Raw genomic sequence first — 25,117 nt, forward strand, 5'->3', positions numbered from 1 at the left:
TCCTGGGGTGTGCCATGGTCTTTTCCCGTGTGTTTTGAAAATAAACGTGTATGTGATGATACCTAATGCACAATTGTTTGTCAGAAACATATTTACAGTGCAAATGTACAGTCAATTTTTTTTTGTGTGTGCCTTTTTCACCAGCAAAGTTTCTGATTCGCTGATTCACTTTGAATAGGTGTCCGATGTTAATGGTTTATATTTGCAAAGTTTATTTTGCATAGTGACATAATGTTAACAAAATAGCAAGATCATTTTCTCTCACATCGACTTCAGCCCAGATGAAGCATGTATGCAGCTGAGTTTTCTGCAAGTGTGTCTTTATAGGATCCTTTCTATGCAGAATGGAAAATGAATGCATACTTTTTCTGTTCAAGTTTACAAATTTGTGAAACATTTCAATAGGGAATGAGAATTAATAGCTACATTTTCCTTTGAAGTTTATCTTTTGAGCTGCTCTGCTATGCACCTGCCATACTGAAAAAAATCAATCTTTGCAAAGCTGCAATATTTTTAATTGAACTTTGGGAAGGTTATAAATAAAAAGCTTACACTCCTCTAATTTTTAGATTTGACACGTAGTTATTAGGTACTCACTTTGTTTTTGTTTAAGACGTTTTTATTACATTTTCAGAAAAAAGTTACAAACAAAGAAAAAAAAGGTATTACAAATTATAGACCATATTACAAAAAGTAAATGAAGAATATATAAGAAATACAATATAGGAAAAGAGGAATAGAAAGAGAAAACTAGAGAGAAAGGGAAGAGAAGGAACAATAAAAAAAAGGGGGAGAAGAAAGAATGGAAATAAGAAATATATTATTCAAAGAGTTGAAGAATATAGGATTAATGCATAGGTGCATGAGAAGAAAGATATGTTGCAAAAGGCAGCCAGAGGAGATCAGGTTTACATTTTTGTGAAAGAGTAAGAAAAGAAACAGTAGCAATTCTATGTTCATCACAAATAAAGTTCCACCAAATCAATGTGGACATTTTGGAGTTGTCTTTCCAGGACGATAAAATAACTTTGAATGCTAATGCAATAAAAAGGTCAAATAATAAAGAGATAGAAGAGTAGCCAACAACATTAGGAGAGGAGGAACCTATAAACATATTTTGCAATGAAAATGTAAGATCACATTTAAAAATGTTCATACAAATGGTCCACACAGATTTCCAAAAAGTCAATACATTTGAACAAGCATAAAGTTGATGACACAATGTGCCAGTAACATTAGAACATGACCAGCATAATGGAGAAGAGGAAGGGGAAAACTTGGAAATAGAAACAGGTGTAATGACAACTCTATTGTAAATAAAATACAGGGATTGGGTTATGCGAGCAGAAGAAGAAACTTTGAATAACTTAGACCAAATTTTGTCCCAATTCAAGATAGAAAGAGAAATGGACAAATCTGTTTCCCACGCAGTTTCTATAGGAGACTTAGGTCTTTCAGTAACGTGCAGTGACAATAATTTGTATACAACAGATGCTTTAGGCCTTTGTGTTTGAAATAAACTGTAAAGTGGGGTAGGTGGAGTGAGAGAGGGTGTATCAACAGGAAGGTCAAAAGAAGCAAGCTGTAAATGTAAAACATCTGAAATTACAGTCTATTCAGTAGGACAAGAGCTAGGTAAATGAAACCGGGATTGCAATTCACCAAAAGGGATAACAGAGTTTTGATGGATTAATTGATGCACATATATAATTCCCATCTCCTTCCAGTATTTGTAATAGAACAATTTACCTTTATATTTGAGAAATTTGTTATCCCAGATGGTAGAGGATAAAAAACATTGATAAGAAGTTAGACCATTGGTGAAAGTATTGTATAATAAATTCGGAGAATATTTTAAAATCAGGTTATTAGATGTAAAAATATAATTCGACATATACACTACATTCTGAAAATAAAATCTTTTAGCAAGGAACGTTCAAAAGCAATCCATCTCAGGGATTTGATTATCAGCAAAATCATAAGCTAAATCAAATTATTGTTTAATTAAGAAGGCGGAATGATAAGCTTTAAAATTAGCAAAGCGTACACCACCTTCAGATTTAGGACGCATGAGTTTTGCAAGGGCAATACAGGGTTGTTTCTTATTCCATAAAAATTGTGAGCAAATTGAATTAATTAAGCATGGGTGGAAAATTGGTTCCGCTCGCAGATTTTGCAGGTTTTCGGTAAATTTGCAATCCGCGAGATTCGTGAATTTCCAGCAAAATCCGCGAGCGGAACGGATTGGGTCAAAAGTTCAAGCTGACTTTTTGTAACTATTTTAGAATGGCGCCGGCAAGCTGCCAGAGCCTCTAAAATAGTTACAAAAGTCAGCTTCAACGGGAAGCACTAATAGATAAAGGAAAGCAGGTGCTAGAGTTGAAGCTCAAATTCAGTTACACAATCATTAATCACCCCAAACTTGGGGTGATTAATGACTGTGTAACTTAATTTGACCTTCAACTCAAGCACCTGCTTTACTTTATCTATTAGTGCTTCCTGTTGAAGCTGACTTATGGCTGAGGGCAGAAGGGCACAACGTGGGACAGTGGGCATGAGGTAGGCAGAGGGCAAAAGGGCACAAACAAGAGCGGGGCAGAGGGCAGAAAGGCACAAAAACAATTGGTACAGAGGGCAGTAGGGCATAAAAAACGAGAGGGTTGCAGTGACGAACCAGGCAAAAAAAACCACCGAGAACACACAAAGCGCCCCGCGAACACGCAAAGCTCCCCGCGAAAACCCTTGAACATGCAAAAATATAAAATCGCGAATTTTGCGATTTGCGAATTCACAAATTCGCGGATCGCGAATTCGCTAAATTTGCCTATACTTAGAATTCATTTTAGAAAAATAAGATATGGGAATGCGAATAGGTAACATAGAAACTGTATATAGAACATGTGGAACAATCATCATTTTGATGGTGTCTAACCTACCCCACCATGAAAGAAATAATGGAGACCAAGTAAGGAGAAGTGATTGGATTTTAGTGATTAATACATTAAAGGTATATTTGATTGTGTTGGCCAGGGAAGCAGAAAACCAAATACCAAGGTATTTGATTTTAGTGGGGCACCAGGCAAAATTAGTATCCAAAAACATATATTGGTAACATAGAGGATTTGGAGGTAAGACTTCTGTCTTAGAGAGGTTTAACTTGTATCCAGGAATGCTGGAATACAACCGAACCTCATCCATAAAAGGAGGCAAGGAAGTAAGGGGATTAGACATATAAATCAATATATCATCGGCATAAACCAATATTTTTTTTTCAAAACCGTATTTATTGAGAGTTCAGGGAAGCATCAATACAGTTCTCCACAATCAGGAGGATACTGTCAATAATATGCAGGTAGTAGCATGACTATGAACCCAAATTTTAGGAAACAATCCCCACCCCACCCCCTGCCCCACCAACCCCCGGAAATACCCCCCAGCACCCTTCCCCAACTACCCACCCCTTATCCCACCCTATCCCAGTGCACGTGTTCACAAAATAGCAACAACAGATGTAAGGCAGGGCAGGTGTCGGTCAACAACTTAAGTCACAGGGTCCACATCTGGAGGTAGCACATCATCAATATCAATCGGGGGGTAGAGAGTAAGCCCTCTGTAGTCCGCCCACCGTTTCCAGATTTTATAGTGTTTCCGGGGACACCCCCTGGCTTCGAATACAGGTAGTTCCAGCCCCATGAGAAAGTCTAATCCCGCCTTCCAGGCGCTGAGTGGGGGGGCACTATCACTTTTCCAAGCCTGAGCCAGATCCCGTTTAGCCACCACCAGCCCCAATAGCAAAAGATGTTGTTTGTAAATGTTGCCCCCAACGTTCTCCAGGACATGGAGGAGGCCCAGTCTAGGTGTACGGGGGAGGTCCCACCCCAGCACCTCCGATAGGCAGTCCCAGACCCCCGTCCAGAATCTGGTTAGGCCCCCACAAGACCACACCGTGTGGAAGAGTGTCCCCCTTTCAGCTCCACACCTCAGGCACTCCGGGGCGGCAATAAGGCCCGCTCTCCACAATCGTTCCCTAGTGTAGTATGCCCTGTGAAGGTACTTAAACTGAATAAACCTGAGGCGGACAGCTATAGCAGCCCCACGGGGGGATTCAAGGGCCTCACGCCAGTCATCCTCATCCAAGGGGCCAACATCATTCTCCCAGGAGGCCTTTAGTGTCAAGAGGGAGGAGGAGCAGTGCGTAACCAGGGAGCGGTATATTTGAGAAACCTTCTTGTCGCCCAGGTCCCTCATAAAGAGTTTCGCTTCAATGGGGCTAAAGTCCGGGAGTTGATCTAAACCCACCAGGCTAGGGCCGAGGGCATGGCGGAACTGGAGGTACCTGAAAAATTGGGACTTGGGCATATTAAATTCAGAGCTAAGATCCTGGAAGGACTTAAGTGTAGTCCCAGTGAGGACATGACCGAGGGACGAAATTCCGATCACGTCCCAGCCTCCAAAACCCGACAGGGAAGCTAGTGCCAGAAGCAAACCATTATTCCACAGCGGAGTCTCAGCGGTCAATCTGCCCCACCAACCCATGCGGCGCAAAGCTTGTCTCCAGATCGCGGAGACCACCTGGGTAACCCTCGGCAGCGTCCTCCTCCGCCCGGCCGAGTACAGTAAGGTATGGAGCGTGGCACCTCCCATCAGAGAGTGCTCTAATGCATAGGCCGGATCACTACGGTCTCCATACCACCACTCATTGAGCACCAGAAGGTGGGAGGCCTGGTAATAGGACAGAAGATCTGTGGAAGCTAGTCCGCCACAGTATGTAGAGAGAAAGCATGTCCGCAGTGCCACCTGGAAGCACCCCCGGCCCACAAAAACCGGCCAAGCACTGAGTTGACGCGACGGAACAACTGCGGGTCAATTCTATACGGGTGATTCTGCAGTTGACAGAGAAGGCGGGGCAGCGCGACCATCTTGAAAATGGCGGATCTACCATAGATATTGAGGGGCATGCACGTCCAAGTCTTAACATCCATCTGGACCCTGTCCCACACTGGCTGCACGTTCCGATCCCATGCCACCGTAGCCGAGGCCGACAGGAAGACGCCCAGATATTTCAGGCCATCGACTGCCACTTGAAGGGTCGCGGCCCATGGGCATGTCACTGGTTCACCCCCCAGCACCCATAGGGTCGACTTGCGTGGATTAAGAAAGAGCCCCGACGCCTCACCAAACTCCCGCATCATGTCCAGTATGCGAGGGCCTGTGCGGTGCAGATCGGTCATGAAGAAGAGAACATCGTCCGCATACAAGGCTATGCGATCTGAGAGGTCCGCCCCCCACACAAAGCCCCGATAAAGGGCGTCCCGGCGCACTCGGGCGGCCAGGGGCTCCATGGCCAACGCAAAAAGGTATGGGGAGAGGGGACACCCCTGACGAGTGCCCCTGGCAATGGGGAACCGCTCGGAGATCGCCCCAGAGACACGTACCGAGGCAGTTATGTCTGTATAAAGCAATTTCACATAGGAGATGAACACCGGCCCCAAGTTGAGGAGCGGCAGAAGGGCAAAGAGATAGGTCCAGCTGACCGAATCGAACGCCCTATCAATGTCAGCGAGCAACAGCGCTGCCCGATCCCCAGTCCCCCCACTGCGTCTATCGCGGCCTGTGCACGCCGAATGTTGTGTCTCGTCGCCCGGTGCGGCATAAAGCCAGCCTGGTCCGGGTGGACGAGGTCCGTAATATGCGGGAGCAGGCGGTTCGCCAGCGCTTTGGCCAGGAGCTTGGCTTCAAAATTGATCAGGGAGATAGGGCGATAGGACTCGTGGCGATCGGGGGGTCTACCCGGTTTTTGGAAGACCACAATTTCGGCTTGACGCCAGTCCGAGGGCAGGCTACCGCGCTCCCGCGCCAGTTCCAACGCCCGCCTGTAATGCGGCCAAAGCTGCAAGTGAAATTTCTTATAGAATTCGCTGGGAAACCCACTCGGTCCCGGTGCCTTACCTACATTAAGTTGACCCAACGCATCACCCAGTTCCTCTGCCGTCAGGGGGAGATCTAAGGCCTCCCGTACCTCGTCTGAGACCGCGTGAGGAGAGACATCCACTAGGAACCCCTCAATCTCCTCGGGTGAAAGACTCTCTCGAGAGGCGTACTGTTGCGCATAGTAGCGCGCGAAGCTCGCCGCAAGGACCGCAGGGTCCGTTATTACCGCTCCAGCCTCGTCTGTAAGTCCAGGCAAGGAGATCGGTTGCATAGTCTGCTGACAGAGCCTATGAAGCATGGTGCAGGACTTGTCTCCTCATTGGTACACCCTGCTACGTGTAGCCAGCCACTCCTGGCGAGCCTCATCCATCAACACCGAAGAGTAGGATTGCTGCACTTGCAGAAGCAGTCGCAGCGCCCTGTCATCACCCCCTCCCCGGTACCGCGCCTCCAGCACCTCCACCCGCTCTGCCGCTGTAGCAGTATTTTCCTGCCGAGTCCGGCGGGCAGAAGCACACCAGGCGATGTCAACACTCCTCAGGGCGGGCTTCATGGCCTCCCAGATCGTCACCGCGTCCACTCCTTCCGTGAGGTTGTCCTGCCAGTAGCGGGCAATTGCACTGCACATATGCTGGGTTTAGGCCGGTCGCTGCAGATGCCACGAGGACATTCGCCATCGGAACGGTTGGCGTGCCTTGCACAGGTCAATCTGTACCGCTACGGGGGAGTGGTCGGACAGCCCGCAAGGCTGGATCGCAGCCCCCTTCACCCTGTCAAGGAAGGCCCCCGGCACGAACACACAATCCAAACGTGAGAGGGAGCCATGCACTGCTGAAACATACGTGTATTCCCGCTTCCCGGCATGCAGATGCCTCCACACGTCCACCCATCCCAGTCCATCGATCATTGCATGCAGCCGTGTAGGCGAGGCCGCAGCCGCGATCCCCTGCACCCTCTGCCTGTCCAGACTCATGTCCACAACATCATTCCAGTCACCTCCAATCACCGCCAGGGAGTGGGGAATCTCAGTCCACAAGTCAAACAGTTTCTCCGCCAGGGACCACTGCAGCGGGGGAGGGGCATACACACTACCAAGCACTATTGGTTCTGCTCCAATCTTCCCTTGCACAAACACAAACCGACCCTGGGGATCGAGCCAGTGACGCTCATGAGTATAGGATAACCGCCTGTGAACAAGAATGGCCACCCCCCTCGAGCCCCTGGTAAACCCGGCATGAAACACCTGATGGAAGCCAAACCGCTGTAGACTCAATGCTTTAGTACCCAACATGTGCGTTTCCTGAAGGAGCAGCACATCAGCCAAATCCCTTTTGGCCCAGCGAAGCACAGCCCCACGCTTGATCTTGTCCAATAGCCCCCGGACATTCCAGCTCAAAATCCGCATAGAGGTACTAGCAAGTACCGGTCGTGGGACATCAGCCATTGTCTCGATGAGTAAGTCTCTGCGACCCCCAGGACCCGACCCAGGTCTCCAACACCACAGTTGCAAATATCGTAAGAAGCACGTGCACCCCACACAGAACAGCCCTGACCCCCTCCACCAGCCCCGACCTCCAAACAACCAAACACCCCAGTCCCACCCCCCACCCCTATACCTCAGAGAACAGTGAAGTATCTGTTGCGGCATGGAGTGCTTCAAGCCCAGAACAGAGCGCCGAAAGCCAGCCATACCAATGGATCGCAACTATTCCCCCCACTAACTAACAGGGCACGCCCCCAGAACCACCCCCCAACCCCAAAGGGAGTAGGCAGCCCACAAACCGTGCCCCGAACCCCAACTCCACATGCATCTGGTACATAAGTAAGGCACAGCATGTATATACCAACCCTCGAGGGCCCCAGACACTGCCAAAAACATAAGTCTATACTGCACCAGTCAATGTCCGCTCCACCATCCAGGCCCAGTCTGCCCCAATGTACAGCAATGGGCCAAAGGCAATCATCAAGTGTCAACGTCGTAGGATGATCAGGATTCCTTGCCAGATTGGTCCGTGTCGGGCTGTGTGTCCCCCAAAAGGGGGTCTCGGGACAAGGACCTCCGTCGTGAGCGGGACTTCCGATGGCGCTTTCCTTTACCGGGCGGGTCGCTCCTTTCTTGGGATGAGCTGCGCGAGGGCCCGGAGCTCAGCCCTGGCTGGGCGTTCGGTCGGATCTTGACTGTCTCATCCGTCCATTGGAAGACGGCCTCCGGCGAGTCGAAGAAGTGGGTCCTGAAATTGAAGATCACCCGGAGGCGGGCCGGATAGAGCAGCAAGTACTGGATTTTTAGGCCACGCAGCTTGGCCTTCGCCGCCAGGAATGAGTGTCGCTGCTGCTGGACCTGCTTGGTGTAGTCCGGGAAAATCATAATTTTATGGTTGTCGTACAGCAAAGTCTCTTTGAGCCGTGCTTCCCGGAGTATGACGTCTCTGTCATGAAAGTTCAGGATTTTGGCGATGATCGGACGAGGCCGCTCCCCGGCCGGTGGTTTCTGCGTCAAGGCTCTGTGTGCGCGCTCCACCACAAAGCAGCGCGACACGGTGTTCGGGGGAAGCCAGCCCTCCAACCATCGTGCCAGGAAGGCATCCATGGGCCCCTTTTCGCAATCCTCCGGAAAACCGACAAAACGCAGGTTATTCCGTCGCGCCCGCCCTTCTGCATCCTCTACGCGAAGCGCCAGGCCCTTCTGAATCCTCTCCATGTCCGCCACCTTCTTCTGAAGGGTGCCAACGTCGCCTTCCACCTCTGCGACCCTGGTCTCAGTTTCTGTGATGCGGGCGACCGCATTGTGGAGATCCTGACGCAGCAGCATCACATCGGCACCGACCGCGCCAATCTTTGCATCCAACATGTCGCGGGACTGCGTGATGGCCGCCATCAAGGCCGCGTTGTCTGGTCCGGCACTCTGGCCTCCTCCGGCAGTCCCGGCACCTCCTCCGGGGCCAGTGAACTTATCGATGGGCCCCTGCTTGGTGGCGTTCGTGCCACCCCCGCCTCTGGTCATGACTCCGGCAGTGGCGACGAGGTGACACACGCCCGCATAGGGGTTCACGACACCACACACCTAGAATGTCCGCCACTCGGGCCCAGACTGGGGTATCCGGGTCACACCTGGCACCGCGCTTCACCCACCTGCCACCAGCATGCCAAGTTACAAGCCGGCACCCCGGGCAAGGCCGCTCCTCCAAGGCGCAGCAGCCGCCAATCTCGGGCCTAAAGTCAAGGGGGTTAGAAGGGCGACGACACTCCGCCGTCCACGCCGCCGATTCGGCACAGCCAATCTGCCGGATCAGCACCACCGGGCCTCGCCACAGGGCCCGCTGCTGTTCACCCACTGGGCCGGGCTCTTCCCTTCCCCGGCCGGCAGGACACCGTCGGCTCCGCAATCACCCCGCCACCGGCAGTCTGGCAGACACTGAGTGGCCTCCGGATCCGTGAAGTCTTCTCACAGGGTCGCCGCCCCGCAGGATGTACCAGCGGCCGGGTGCTCCGTCGTCCCTCTTCCGGCGACTCAGCAGCAGCACACGGGCTCAGCCGCATGCAGCCCGCCCGGCGCCCAGAGCCGGCCGACGGGCGGGGCAAAAATTGAGATCCCGGCTCACCACGCGGTGAGCAGGCCCGGCGGCACCGCCACCAAACGCCGCTCCAGGCGCGGTCCGGGGCCCCAGCGACCACACCAACGGGCGCCCCCGGTCTCCAGCAGTCACCACCACTTCTGCAAGGGGAGTGAAGGGTCCGGGGCCAGGATAATTAGGCGGATAAGTAGCGGGCTGGCAGGAGCTCTACAGAGCCGCGTCCGCCATCTTCGCCCTCGAAGCCACGCCCCATAAGCCGATATTTTTGTTTCAGTAGAATTATATGAGAAGCCAGAAATATGAGTATTGACTCATATGCGTTCAAGAAAGGGTTCAAGACATAAAACAATTAACAAGGGAGAAAGGGGACAACCCTGTTGCGTACCTTTAGATAAGGAAAAGATTCTAGAGAAACGGTTATTTACAAAAATACTAGCTCGAGGGCAAGAGTATAATAGTTTGACATAGGAAATGAATGTCGGCCCAAAGCCAAACCATTGGAGAGTTTTTCTTTTGTTCTTTTTTTTTTTTCATAACAGATTTTATTGAAAGATTGCACACAAGGTGCAGCACTCCGTAATCCGGAGAAAACTGCTAGCAATTATACATTATCAGACGGTTGGCAATCTAGATAATATTTAGAATAAACAACAATAGCAAAGCCCATTCTACACCCCCCGCCCCTTATCCCACCTCTAACCCCCAACTCCCCCCTCTCAGATCCCTCCCTACACCGCCGCACGATATCATCTCACACTTCAAGAACATTGTCCAAATCCATAGTTTACATTCATCTGCCATGCCAGCCCTTTCATATCATCCCTGGATATTCCTCCTGTTCTACGGGTGGGTCTAGCCACTGGCCTCTGTAATCCGCCCAACGCTTCCATATTTTATATTGTTTCCTTGCGCAACCCCGGGCCTCAAATATTGGACGCTCCAATCCCATACAGAAGTCCAGCCTCTTTTTCCCACACCTGTACTGATGGCGCCCTGGGATCTTTCCGTGCCCTAGCCACTCTCTTTTGGCAATGGTGAGGACTAGTAACAATAAATGACGTTTATAGACGTTTCCCCCCACCCCCTCTAGGACAAGCAGTAGACCCAATTGTAGAGTATGAGGAAGTTCCCATCCCAGAACCTCAGACAAACTGCTCCACAACCGCCCCCCCCCCCCCCCCCCCCCAGAACCGGACCAAGGAACCGCAGCTCCATACCGTGTGAATCAGTGTCCCCACCTCCCGGTCACATCAAAGGCAGTCTGGGGACGCAATCTGGCCTGCCCGCCATAGTCTTTCCCTTGTAAAGTGAATTCTATGTAGATATTTAAATTGAACGAGTCTCAAACGCATGGCAATTGCAGCTCCTCTGGGGGCCTCAAGTGCCTCCCGTCCATAGGAATTGTCCCAGCGCCGAGTCCACCTGTCGGAACCATTGGGGCGGGATTGGGTAGGGGTGGTTCTGCAGTTGGTAGAGGAGACGCGGGAGGGCAACCATCTTGAAGATGGCTGACCGGCCATATATCGTGAGGGGCATGCGTGACCATGTCTTCATTTCAGTTTGAACCCGGTCCCAAACTGGCGCTAAGTTTCGCTCCCAAGAGACTGTGGTAGTCTCGGATAGGAACACTCCCAAGAATTTAAGTCCTCCCACCGCCACCTGCAGTGTGGATGCCCATGTCCCAACCCCGAAGCATTCTCCCAGGACCTATAGGGTTGATTTACGTGGGTTCAGGTAGAGCCCGGAGGCTTCACCAAATATCCGCATAATTTCTAGGATACGCGGTCCCGATCAATTAAGATTAGTAATGAAGAACAGGACGTCATCCACGTAAAGCGCTATTCTATCCGATGGTCCGGTCACCCATTCAAAACCCAGCAGTTGCGCATCTATTGGCACCCACGCCGCCAGCTGCTCCATAGCAAGGGCAAACATACAAGGTGAGAGGGGGCACCTCTGCCTAATGCCACGTCGGATGGAGAATTTGGTGGATATGACCCCTGCCACCCTCACTGATGCCGTCAAGTCCGTATACAGTAGTTTGAGATATGACAATAAATGGGGCCCAAAGTTAAGTCGCGATAGGAGTGCAAATAGGTAGACCCAGCTCAATGAGTCGAAGCCCCTTTCTATATCGGCCAATAGGAGGGCTGCTTGCTCCTCAGTGCCCCTGACCGCTGCCACCGCAATATTTGCACGTCTAATATTGTGTCTCGTCGCCCTATGGGGCAAAAACCCGGCCTGATCTGGGTGAACCAGTCCTGCTATGTGTGGGAGAAGATGGTTAGCCAACGCCTTGGCTAATATCTCAGCCTCCACGTTCAGGAGGGATATCGGTCGGTAAGACGCATGCTGATCCGGGGGCCTACCTGGTTTGTGGAACACTACCACCTCTGCATGTCTCCAGTCCGCCGGAAGGGTACCTCGCTCTCTAGCCTCTTCCAACGCCACTCCATAATGTGTGCCCAGTTGGAGGTGGTACTTCTTAAAAAATTAACTCGGGAACCCATTGGGTTCCGGTGCCTTCCCAGTGTTAAGGTCACCCAGGGCATTGCCCAGCTCTTCAGCAGTCAATGGACGTTCAAGGCTCTCTCTCACGTCCTCGGACACCGCACGTGGTGGTAGGTCTGCGATGAATTTGTCTACCTCGGCCGCTGGGAGGTGTTCCCGCTGGGCATATTGCTCGGCATAATAGGCTGCGAAGCTGTCTGCCAGTTCCTTTGGGTCTGTGATCGGGGTCCCTGCAGTATCCCTGATCCCCGGTAAGGTCTGTGCTTGGAATGTATTTTGACAGAGCCTGTGTAACATCGTACCTGATTTATCCCCCCACCGATAGACCCTGCTGCGTGTCGTCAGCCACACCTGTCGCGCCTCATTCAGTGATAGGGACGCCTAGGACTGCTGAGCTAGCTGAAGTTGCCCCATTAACTGACAGTCCCCTTCTCCACTGCAACGTCTCTCCAAGGGCTCAATATCTGCTGTAGCTCTCACCAAATCCTCCCTGCGCTGCCTTTGGGCTGCCGCGCACCAAGCTATGTCCACTCCACGCAGCGTGGGTTTCAAGGCTTACCACACCGTCCCAGCGTCTGTCACTGAACCAACATTTTCACCTAAGAAGTGTGTTCTGCCCCCCCCCCATATGTTTCCTATAATCCTCCCGTTGGAGATGCCATGTGGAGAGGGGCCACCGAAAGGGCTGCTGCCCCTTATCCAGCCGGAATTCTAGCGCCACCGGGGAATGATCCGACAACCCACGCTGTGAAATCACCGCTGATTCCACCCGGCTGATCACTGCGCGGGGAACGGATATATAGTCCAATCTCGAGAAGGATTTATGGACCGCTGATAGGAAACTATATCCCCTGCTCTGTGCATGTAAATAGCGCCATGTGTCCACCCCACCCATCCCCTTAATCATGTCTCCCAATTTGGTGGGTGTGTCAGCTACCTGCCCACCCCCCGGTTGGCATCGATCTACACGGCAATCCACAACATCATTCCAGTCTCCCCCAATCCCAGCTGGTGCCTCTGGAACATCCGCCCATACTACAAACAGCTTCTCTACAAGCGACCACTGCAGCCGAGGTGGGGCATACACACTCCGAAACACCATAGGCTCCTCACCAATTGTTCCTTTAATAAAAACATATCGGCCCTGCGGGTCAACCCACTGCGTCGAGTGAACATACGACAGTCTGTGATGCACAAATATGGCCACCCCCTGGACCCTCTAACAAACCCAGCATGATAAACCGTTGTAAACATAGTATTTTGCTGCCCAATAAATGTGTTTCTTGCAGTAGCAAGACATCTGCTTTTTCTCTTTTCGCCTGTCGCAGAACTACCCCTCTCTTAACCTTGTCAAGCACTCCCCGCATATTCCAGCTTAGGACATACATTGAAGCCCTGGGGTTCAGCGGCCTAGCTCCCTCATCAGCCATCTGGGGAGATATAGGGTGTATGCCCACACGCTGAGCCTTGTAGACTTGTACACAGATACCAGTGAGATCTCATAGCAATCGTGCAGCTCAACCCAAACATACACCCCCCAACACCCACCTCTTCCCTCCCCCCAAACGCGCCCCCCCCCAATACCTCAAGAACACTGAAGTACCTGTCGCGGCGTGGGCAACCCCTGATCCCAAACGCGGGACCCGAGGTCGTCCACACCAATGGATCCCCAATAACCAACCCATTCACCCAACTTCCCCCCCCAAGAAACAAACTCTGAACAAGGGGAAAGCGTCCGCCCCTAATACAGTACCCCCCTGCGCTGCCGCCCCGTATAATCCAAATGATTATAGCACAATAGTCTCTCTCGTTGTTGCTCTCAGCCCCAAAATCGCTCAGTGGGGATTCCCCCAGCCTACCAGTCACCGCAGATGTACATGCGCACCAAAGTTCTGCCGCTAGTAGGTCGAATATTCAAGGAGCCGTTGTCAGTGGGTCAGGGGCAGCCGTCTTCCCATTCGCCGCCCCCCCCCCAGAGGTAGAGCGCCTCCTAGATCTGGATCTCCAGTTACTTTTGCTCCGCGATCGTCGGGGGGGTCTGCGCCGGTGCACCACTCGATTAGGAATCTGAGTCTCGGCCCGGCGGAGTATGCACCTTCACTTTTACCCTCTCATCAGTCCAGTGGAACACTTCTTCTGGGGTGTCGAAGAAAAGAGTGCGGGATTGATAGACCACTCGTAGGCGGGCCGGGTAGAGTAAGGCATATGGGAGCTTGAGATCACATAGGCGCGCCTTGGCCTCCGTAAATGATTGCCTCTTTTGCTGTACGAGCCTGGCATAGTCCGGAAAGATCAGGATTTTCTGATTTTCACACAAGAGGGGATCCTTCGCCCGCACATGTCGCAGAATAGTATCACGATCGTGGTAGTTCAATAGTTTGGCTATCACGGGCCATTGACGGGACCCCACAGGTGGCTTTTGTATAAGGGCTCTATGCGCCCGCTCTATTACAAAGAGACGGGCGGGAGCCAGCTCTCCAGCCACTGGGTCAAGAAACTCTCCATGTTGCCCTTCTCGCAGCCCTCCGGGAACCCTACAAATCTCAAGTTGTTCCGCCGAGCCCGCCCTTCTGCATCTTCTGCTCGGAGTGCCAGGCCTTTCTGAACACCCTCCATGCTGGTCACCTTTCGTTTCAGGATCGCAACATCGTCCTCCATTCCCGATATTCTGGTTTCGGCCTCCCTGATGCGGGCCACGGCATTTCGCAGATCCTGGCGCAGCAGTGTGACATCCGCCCCCACAGCTCCTATCTTTGCATCCAACATATCCCTGGATTGGGTTATTGCTACCATCAGTGCTGCATTGTCCGTCCCCGGGGCTTGGTAGCCCCCCATGGCCCCAGCGCCTCCACTCGGCCCTTGTATTTGTCAATGGGCCCTTGCTTCGAGGTCCCTCCACCGCTCCCGCCTCTGGTCATTGTGAACTGTGGCCGCGGGCACTCACCGTGGGACCAGCTGCTTGTGCTCTAGAGTGCCGTCTCCAGTACTACCGGGGGATGTTATGTATGGGGGTCCCACCACGTCTCCAACTCCGTAACTGTACCTGTCCTACCTAGATGTCACGTGGGAGGCCGACCAGGGGCCCACTGATCATCCGTCGCAAGAGTCCGCCCAATGTCGCTCAACTTCACACCTCAGCTCCTGGCCCCCTTTGTATCCATGGGTGGCACCATCCAGCTCATTGTCCAGAACCCTGTTCAGGCTACGAGCCCTCTTAGGCCCGGTGCATTCGCCGTTCCCTGTTCCGGCCTTATACTCCACTGCAGCACCATCTGGGGGCCGACCTGATCCCCTGTTTCCTTCCTACGATGTCGTGAAGTGAGGCCTGACCCCTTCCTTGACTGTCCTCCGCCAGTAGCAGGTTCCTAGGGCCCCCTATATGCCGCCGCTGCCGTCGTGTATTTTCTGACTCTGGGCCCTTTGAAGCCGATAGTGTTCCACAGGTTCCAGTGCACTCCGAAACAGCCGCCACCAACTGCCAGTCTCTATTGTAGCCCAAGTGCGCCCCTGTATACTCTCTGAAGGCCGATAAGCCCCCCGATCGCCTGCCGAGGGTATCCACTGCCTGGGTGTCTCCACGGAAGTCGCCAAACTTTAGTCACCGGCTGCGTTTTGAGCCCTAGGCCTCACATTATGGAGGCCCCAGAACCTCCGCCACCTTCAGGGGAGTCGGGCTTCCCACTGGCAGCTGCCGCTGTTAGAGGTGTCTGCGAGGCCCGCTACAGACTGGCAGGGGAAGTCGGGACACTCCCGCACCCCCGGGCCTCGCTCCGATGTACGCCGCCAGTTTCTGTGCTCCTGGCTCAGGGAGCACCAAACTCGAGGCCCCGGCTGCACTTCACCTGACTAGGCAGCAGACTGTCTCCCCTCCTCTCGGCGACCGGGACCTCCAGCACTTAGGGAATGCCACCGGAACGTAGCAACTCAGTTCCGTGGGCTATGCAGCCGTTTTGGGCAGCCGTACGGTCAGGGGAGACAGGATTACTCGTCGGATAAGTTACGGGCAGGACAGAGCTCTTCTAGGCTGCGTCCTCCATGTTAGCCCGCTAAGCCACACCCCCACCATTGGAGAGTTTTGAACATAAATTGCCAATTAATACGTCAAAAGCCTTTTTGGCATCTAAAGATAATGCAGCAAGGGGGGATTTTAATTTCTTGCCATAGGAGATGATATTTGCAAAAATTCTAGCATTGTCCAATGCTAACCAGCCCTTCACAAATCCAACTTGATCAGTCTTTATTAACAATGGAATAATATGCTCGAGACGAGAAGCTAGAATATTAGCAAAAAATTTACAATCATAGTTAATCAATGATATAGGTCTGTAGTTTTTACAGAGTGAATGATCCATATCAGGTTTGGGGATGAGGATTATTAAAGCATCCATAAACGAACCAGATGCTCTAGCATCTTCAATAAAATAATTAAAAAGTTGTAAAAGTTTGGGGACAAAGATAGAGGCAAAGGTGGAGCAAAATTCAACGTAAAGACCATCAGGTCCTGGTGCGTTTGATTTTTTCAGAGAGTTAATGGCATTAATAATTTCCTGGGACGTAACTTTACTCTCTAATGATCGGAATTCATCAGGTAGGGACGGGAGAGAAGGAAGGCCTGTGAAAAAAGTCTCCAAATTTTGATTAGAGGGATGTGTGTAATCAGTATAAAGTAATTGAAAATAGTCATGAAAGACATCAGCAATATCGTCCTCAGAGGTCACCAAGGTTTTAGTAGATTCATTCAAAATGGGTTCAATGTTTTTACGTCCTGATTTGATTTTCAAATAATTTGCCAACATTTTACCAGCCTTGTTCTGGCCTCCATGATACTTAGATTTGACTTTAAGAAGAATTTTACATGCTTCAACTGTTGCAAGTTTATTAACTTCAGATTTAGCTTTAATCAACTAGTGTAGAGTATTGGGTGACTTAGACGTGAAATAAGTATGTTCCAATAATTTAAGTTCATGCAATTGATCAGAATATTTTTTCCGATTCACTTTTTTTTTCTTTGAGACATAGGAAATAGTAAAGGCTTAAATACATCCCAATTGTTCGTAAAGAAAGTGTCCAGTGGGTTATTGTGAGTGAAATATTCATTAATAAAGGTAGTAGCATTTTTAATTAAAACATTATCAGATAACAAAAAGTTATTCAGTTTCCAACGGCTAAAACCTGGGGAGTTAGTGGATAAGTCTAAAATAGCTTGAACCGGTGCATGGTCGGAAATGAAAATAGACCCAATTTTGAACAGATGGGAGTAAGGGTTTGCTAACCAAAATATAATCAATCCTGGACCGAGTTTGATGAACATTAGAAAAAAAAGTAAACTCAAGATAATCAGGGTTACAAGTTTTCCATACATCATATAATGATCGAGAGGTAATGGCCGATTTGAATGCTTTGTGGGATTTGTCAGGGTCAAATTTACATTTAGATTGTCTATCAGAGAAGGGGTCAATCCATTGATTAAAACCTCCTGCAATAATAATGTTAGGGCAATCAATAGAGGATAGTAAGACTTTAATGTCATTCCAAAATGTAGGATCTGATTTTACTGGGCTATAAATATTCAGCAAAACCAGAGTTTTGTTTTGTATAACAACCTTGGCCATTACCCAACGTCCATCATCATCATTTTGTGTAGACAAAATTTTAACAGATAGCGACTTGTGAAATAATATAGCAACACCCCATTTTTGACTGGAAGAAAGTGAATAAACAACTTGGCCTACCCATTGCCTCTTTAACTTGAGCGATTCTGCACTAGTACAATGAGTCTCTGGAAGAAAGGTTACCTGACAATTAAGGGGCCTATTAGGATGGCGAACGGACCAGTGTCCGTCCGCCACCCCCGGGGTGGAGGGACCGTCCGCAGGGGCAGCGGCGGTCCCTCCGTGTGAATTAGGATGTGACCGCCACCCTGGCGGTCACATTCCGTATATTTTACATCACGGCGGGTGCTGCTTTAAGCAGCACCCGCTGCAATGTAAAATATGCATGTGTAGCCTTGGCATGCACAACTTGGCAGGCACCGCGTGGTGCCTGCCACCCTGTGCATGTCAAAGCAGGGGGGTACCCCCATGTGCACCCCAACTCCCTGACACCCTGGTGGCCCGAAAAAAGGCCCCCCTGAAGCAAATCTCCACAAGCTTTTCCACGGCGGAAAAACTGCTGTGGAAAAGCATGTTTTCACATACATCGTAATTTGGCTGGCGGTGTCTTGAAGACACCGCCACCAAATTGCAGTCAACACCCCGCGGATCAGCGGCGGACGGAATTGCTGTCCGACGCTGATCCCACCGCCATCCTAATGTGGCGTGGGTGTTTCCAATGCCCGCAGCGGTGAATCTGCATTCTCTAGGCTGGCGGTGGCTTCCTCCGGCCCGGAGGATGCGGATTCACCGCCATCCTAATGACCCCTCTAGTTTGGATAAGTGAGAGAGTACCTTTTGTCTCTTGACAGGATGTCCGAGGCCATGAATGTTCCACGTTACAAACTTACACATGAAGGAGAGATGGGAGAGTTATACATAAAAGTTAATACACATCAGGGATATATCTAAAAAGGAAATGACACCTCATATAAGAACCAAAAAAGAAATACAATGCATAGAAGTAAACATAACTGAAAAGCACATGCAATATATTAAATAACTGAAAGGAAAAGAAATAGAAATAGGAAAACACAAAAAAGGGGGGAGACAGGAAAGAAAAAGAGAATAGACACAAAAAGGAGAGGAGATAGATCAAGGAACAATGTCCAGATCTATGAAAAAGCGATGGAGACATATGCATGGGGCGTAGCTGCGCAAACAAGAGATGGAGCGATATGAAGAAAAATAAAAAGGTTAAAAGAACAAACAGCCATAATAGATGAAGGATACCAACAAGGCAACAAGAATGCAGACACTTATAATAGAAATCAGCATTAGAACGAAGACAGATAAGTAATGACAGAAGATAAAGCGACAAAGAAAAAGAAAGAAGTGCTAGAGTGAGAAACAGCCCTTCTAAACATAATAGGGAAAAAAGAGAGAAACATCAACAGGAGCACTATAGAATATAAGAAGCATTAACAGGAACATTATATATTACAAGAAGAACCAGCTACAAAATTAGTGGAAATACTTTGGAGAAAAGATTTCAATTTGAGAGGATCCTCAAAAGAGCATGTGGAACCATTGTGAATAATTTTACAAGGGCAAGGATGCAGGATACCATATTGAATATTCAACTGTCTCATCTGAGGATACAGGGCCAAAAATTCCTCTGTCTGGCATTAGTAGCATTGGATAAATCCTGAGATATAAAGATGTTGTGACCAGACCACTTGAGATAACGTTTTGCTTTGGCTTTAGAGAGGACATGCATTAAATCTGTAAACTCCAAAAATAACATAATGATTCCTCTAAGTTTAGAGGCATGGGGTTGTAGACGACCAAGTCTATGGACATGTTGAATATTTAATGTAGTCTCAGATGGAAGATCCAAAAGTTCTGGCAAGATTTTTTCAGAAATGACAGCATGTCAGGGCCTCCAATATTTTCTGGCAGACCATAGAGACGTAGGTTATTCCGTCTGTTTCGATTCTCAAGGTCCTCTGTATGGAGTTTCAATCATTGGATCTCTTGTTCCAGAACTGTCGCTGATGCGTTGTTCCATGTCCAACACCTTAGCATCCATACTAATCCATTGGTCTTCTATTTGCTGAAGCTTCTCATTAGTCGTGGACATAAAAGATTTAACACCTCTAACTTCATCAAGGATAATATCAAGGACAGGATTTTGGGAGGATAAAATAGGTGATGGAGGATCATTCTTGACTCTTTTAGGCTTGGTACCAGTTGAAGAGGCTCTGACAGAGGTTGCAGTTTCACTTGCCATCTTGAAGTGATGAGGCGGGCGAGAGGTAATTTTTGGTAGAGTTTTCAATCTGCCCATACGCCACAAAAACAAAAAATAAAATACTACAAAGCTGGATATGACAAAAAAGAAATATATAAAAAAGAAATAAAGTCACCCTCCTGTCAGCCCACAAGTAATCGCTAAATGAATTATATATCAGAAGCGATAAGGCATGTAGTACATCACAAGCCAATTTGTCATGAGGCTAAGGGGTGTGACAAAATGCAGCACAAAAAAAAGGTATTATAGATTAGTTAATGTCTGAATAATATCAACATATATTCCATAGGCTCCATAAGTGACAAAAGCATTCATATACCTTCCACTTCTCAATAGGATTGGAGGATGAAGCTCAAATTAGTGCTCAGATATAGCAGGATGTGCAGCTGGTAGCAAAATATATGTAGTTTCCAACATAGCCAGCAAGCCTGAGTGACAGACAAGCACAATAATCTGTCCCACAACTCTTCAAAACATGGCAGTACTTATAACTTCACATTCCGCCTAATCAGTGAAGAAAATATTTTATTAACACTACTGAAATGCAAATATAAGAACTTCTCTATTGAAACTGAGCAGGCAACAAAGGCACTGTGGAAGCCAAGTTCAGGCCAATCCTTGAAACTTCACATAAGGCATTGTAGGTTGTATTGTCACTTGTAAAACAGGTTTGTTCCTCATATTCTCGATGTTTAGAGGTTAGATAAAGGAGCTGCACATAAAATCAATGAGTGCTGGTTACCTCACGTTTTGGCGCGCTACGCGCCCGATTTCTGAAATGGCGGCGCAATAGATGTCAGTGCGGGGAAAATCTCCGATACCTGTGCCGTGCCTCTCAGCCGCCGGAGATGCGGGAAAGACGTCGATAAAGTCCCCGCATATTCACAGGCAAGAATCAGGTAGTTACGGCTCCCGTTGTCTGCTGAAGTGGTCGAAAATATATGGAAAGCTCCGTGGGATCACGGAGCTCACGGAGAAGTCGCCATCTTCTCGTGGCGCGAGACCACGCCTCCTTAAGTACCTACTTTAAGGAACTTTTGGATAGCCTCATTCAGCCAATGGCTTTCTTGTGATACTGTCAGTTTCCTTTAAGATGAGCCCACAGGAGCACTTTTAATTTCACTATTATTCTGTTGACTGTTTGGATGTGACCTTTTGCTTCTATTGGAATGTATGAGAGATTATTTTAGATCTGAAATCAATCAGTGAGAAGCCCCGTATCACTGGGGGGGGGGGGGGCGAGATCTGACAAAAGAATGTGGAAATAGATTTCTTTATTTCCTTTAATATCAATTTAATTAATGATTTTGTCTGCATTTGTTCCTCAAGGCTGCTGGATAAACAAACACTGGCAAAGTTCTTTGAAAGAATTGTGCTAACTTACATAGCAGCATTAGCACTGCGTTTAGTTCTGTTACAGATAATGTGCTAAGTTTGATTTTGTTTTGTTTATCATAGACTTTCTAGCTAAAATTTCAGTCTGACTTGTGGGGTACTTTCAAGCAAAGCTCTATGGTCAGATGCCCTTAAGACTTATTGACAATACCACATGGATAATACGTAGTTTAAAATTACTTGAGGAAATAACTAAATAAGTACAATTGAATATGTTCTACTCTTGTAACGGGCTTTCTATTATTCATACATGTTTATGCCGTCGATCCATTTTCAATATGCATACTAGGAATTAAACAAGCAACGCAGACTACGAATATTGAAACAACTATTGGGAGAGGATATTGTGGCATAGTGAAGGACTGCATCACTGCAAATAATAGAACCTAACAACTCCCCAAGCATATGTGCCACTGGATCTGCAAACTACCTTTGCCAAATCCTATATAGTGGCATGTGGTCCCAAGAAACAACAGTCGACTACCCTTACTGTCGGTCATATTAGCTTAAAATACACCAGTACTTTCTGATAGCTGGGGTTAACCTTCGCTGCAACTGGATCGTGGGCTTCACACACTGCTCAGTGTAGGACCAAACTGACAAGGGCTATAGGCACACTATTTAATTTACCCCCACCTCTGTGAGGGGGAGCTCTTACGCCTCTGCTGCAAGTTTACAGTGTATCCATATAGCAACATATGGAGCTGAGGTGTGGGGTATCATTTAATGTGATATTCAATTTGAAGAAAATAGTGTCTACAGAAAGGTTCTGGCAGACCCTATCTCATCTTCCCATTAATTTGCCCTAAAGACTGGGCATCCTTACATAGAAGACCACATCAGAGGCCGCTCGCCCGCCAGCCCTTATTATGACTAGTAGTATGAAAAAATAAGGAGACTAGTCTCTTTGCCAGGGCCGGTTTTCTGCCGATTTTGTTACAGGGACGATTTTACAGCTATGCTGCAAAACCGGCCCTGTAACAAAAACGGCCCCAGGGGCCCAAAACACGCCCCCAACCGTGCGGCGCACCAGGGGATTGCTCGGTACCTGCTATGTCCAGTCCGGACCTGCATACATAGTCCTTGTGGGCTCGCACATTTTACAGCTAGCTTAGTTAATGTTAGATGAAAGCTTTTCGCAGTGGTGAAATTACCTGATCTCTGCGTCTCTCCTCCATCTCTCCCCTGGGGCCCAAACAGGAAGCAAACTGGCTCCCCTGAGCCAATTACAACTCTGCAATGCAACGTTTTGATTTGTCCGAGAGCTGTGGTTCAGTGCTCAGCCACGGAATGGGAGCCTGGGCATGTTCTCCACGCAAGCTGTATTGCAGCCTGCCTGGAGAACATTCAGGCGCAATTGGAGGGGGCAAACTACTCCTCCCACTGCTCCTCTGTCATTGGAGCTGCCCCGCCCGCAAACCTGCTACTGCAGGAAAACATAAAATGATAATAGCATTGAGTTATTATCATTTTGTGTTTCCTTTATTTCACTGATTCAAAGCAGTGGGCCGACACTGCTCCGCCTTAGCCGAGGAGAAACCACAGTTTTCTCGACATGTGTGAAAGGCTTATTCTGACATGTGGCTCCTGCAGCTTTGGTCTACAGCAGTTCAGAGGCAGATGCTATGTTTTAAAATCACGCATGAGTGTTGCAAGTTCACAGTGTGCTTCAATGTTACATCTGACACTATGCTACATGCGCAGTTTCTGCCAACTTTAACACTGCCATACATAAAGGGATGATATGCAATTTGAGATTTGCAAATTACTCACTTTATTTTAGGGGGTCATAGGGGCACATGCATCAAAGTACAGTTTTGCGAGTCCTTAATAGCAATTATTTGCTAAACGCTATTAAGGACTCGCAAACTGCTATGTAGGTAGGATCCACATTTAAAATAGCGATTCCTACACAGTCCTTATTTGCGACTCGCAAATAAGGAATGGCGTCCCATTCATTTCTATGGGCCAAGAGGCTCGTAGGAACAAATGGGAATGGCGTGCCCAATTAGCGAGCTGCCAATAGGTACTCACTAATTGTGTACGCAATTTCAAAGGTGCAAGGGTTCCAAAAGGACACACTGTTGCACCCCTGAAATGTGCATGTGTGCACATGTGGCTCACGTACAAGTCCTAAGGGCATGTATGTGTGCCACATAGCACTCTGACAAAAGCAAAAAAGTATTTTTTTCTAGGAAATCGCAAATTACCACCAACCTGAAGATGGTGGTATTTTGCGATTCCTTAAGGCAATATCGCAATTTGTGATGCTTACTAGCATAGCATTTAGGGAATCGCGAATTGCAATTTTTGCGATTCCTTATTTTGCGAGTAGGTTTTTGCCTACCTACATTGCACACAGCTAAATTGCGATCGCAAACGCTGAACTTCTGGGAATTTCAGTATTTGCAATCACAATTTAGCTTGATACATCTGGCCCAAAGTGCCTGCACTGGCACTGTGTAGTCATCTCTCAGTGCCCAGAAATCTAAATATGCCTGTAAGCTAAGTTCACCAAATCAAAATAATCATCCAGGAGCAATATGCAAAAAAGGGAAATTTCCAAAATCCCTTTTCCATGTTTGCAGCATTTCACCGTGATAAAAGGTTCAAAATGGTTTAGATGCCAGCTTTATATTCAATATTATTTGCATAAAGTGGAATTACTCCTAAATGTACAATGCCATTTTATATTTCCTATTTTTGTACAGTGCTCTGTTTCTTTTATGCCGGGGAACAAAGGACTTCTACACATCCCCTTTTTTGTCATGTAATAAATTATATGTGCTGTCAGTGATCCTTGTACAAAGTCATTGTCAGCCAGTGCTTCAGTGTCTCTTGTGGTTGTGTTTCAAAGCTGATTCCCATTTAAATTCGCAAGTGATAACTGAACTCTTGGTTGTCTTACAAAAATATAGGCTGTTAAAAGATTGCCTCCTTAGGTACTGATACATGGTGCTCCACTGTCACTTTTTTCGAGATAATAAGTTCCATGTGTGAAACAAGACTATCTCCAATTTGTAGATGTCAGCATTATACCACCTGTCTGAATTCTGTTTGAGCTTCTGACATATATTGCTTTTGTAGTCTGGAGAAGCCAGCTTTTGCTCGGCTGTTGCAGTTTTTAGCTTCCTACTTCAGGCATTTTTAGATGGCAAGGAAGAAGTAATTGATTTTGCAGCTGGATCTACAAAACTGTGCCCCAGTAAGAACTGCATAGCACTCATATTGTCTACTAATTGCCTTTCTGTACTGATGTGCAGTCTGTTTTGGTCAGGAACACTGTCAGAAAAGTATATATTTTGCTTCCTGTCTCCCTGCTGAGTTGAAAGCAGAGCCCCTATTCACACAGTTATTTGATCAACTAATTTGACAGGGGTGCACAATTACAGCATTTATGAGTGCAAATTCTGCACAATTAAATGTATGCTATTATAGCTATATATGCATGTGAGTAAGTCTGTTCATAATGCTGGGTGCCAGTAGGCCTTTGTAAATTCTGTATTACATGAGCCATATCTTAAGTAAATCCTGATCACTAGGTTTCACACATGTCCATAAATGCCTGTAAATGTTGGTTTCTCTCACTTTCTCTTTTTTATGTACCTTTTACATGAGGGGGATTGGTTTAAGCGGAAAATGTGTCACACAGACTGTGAAACTGGATCTGTGTCAAAGCAGTATTTGTTGTGTGAGCAAAATCCCACCTGTTACCGTATGGGTATCTCACATGATATTTATACGCAAGGGCATACCTCACATTTAGGGGCCTATTAACATGGCGGGAGGATCTCCACCCG

General features: G+C 48.3%; 1 protein-coding gene across 5 annotated transcripts in view; it reads left to right on the forward strand.

The window, feature by feature from the left end:
• Positions 1-25,117, forward strand: part of PLCB4 (phospholipase C beta 4) — a 1,177,624-nt gene that overhangs the window by 714,689 nt on the left and 437,818 nt on the right. The window lies entirely within an intron of this gene.

The sequence above is a fragment of the Lissotriton vulgaris genome, chromosome 6, assembly GCF_964263255.1.
Source record: "Lissotriton vulgaris chromosome 6, aLisVul1.2, whole genome shotgun sequence".
In the NCBI taxonomy this organism is placed as follows: domain Eukaryota; kingdom Metazoa; phylum Chordata; class Amphibia; order Caudata; family Salamandridae; genus Lissotriton; species Lissotriton vulgaris.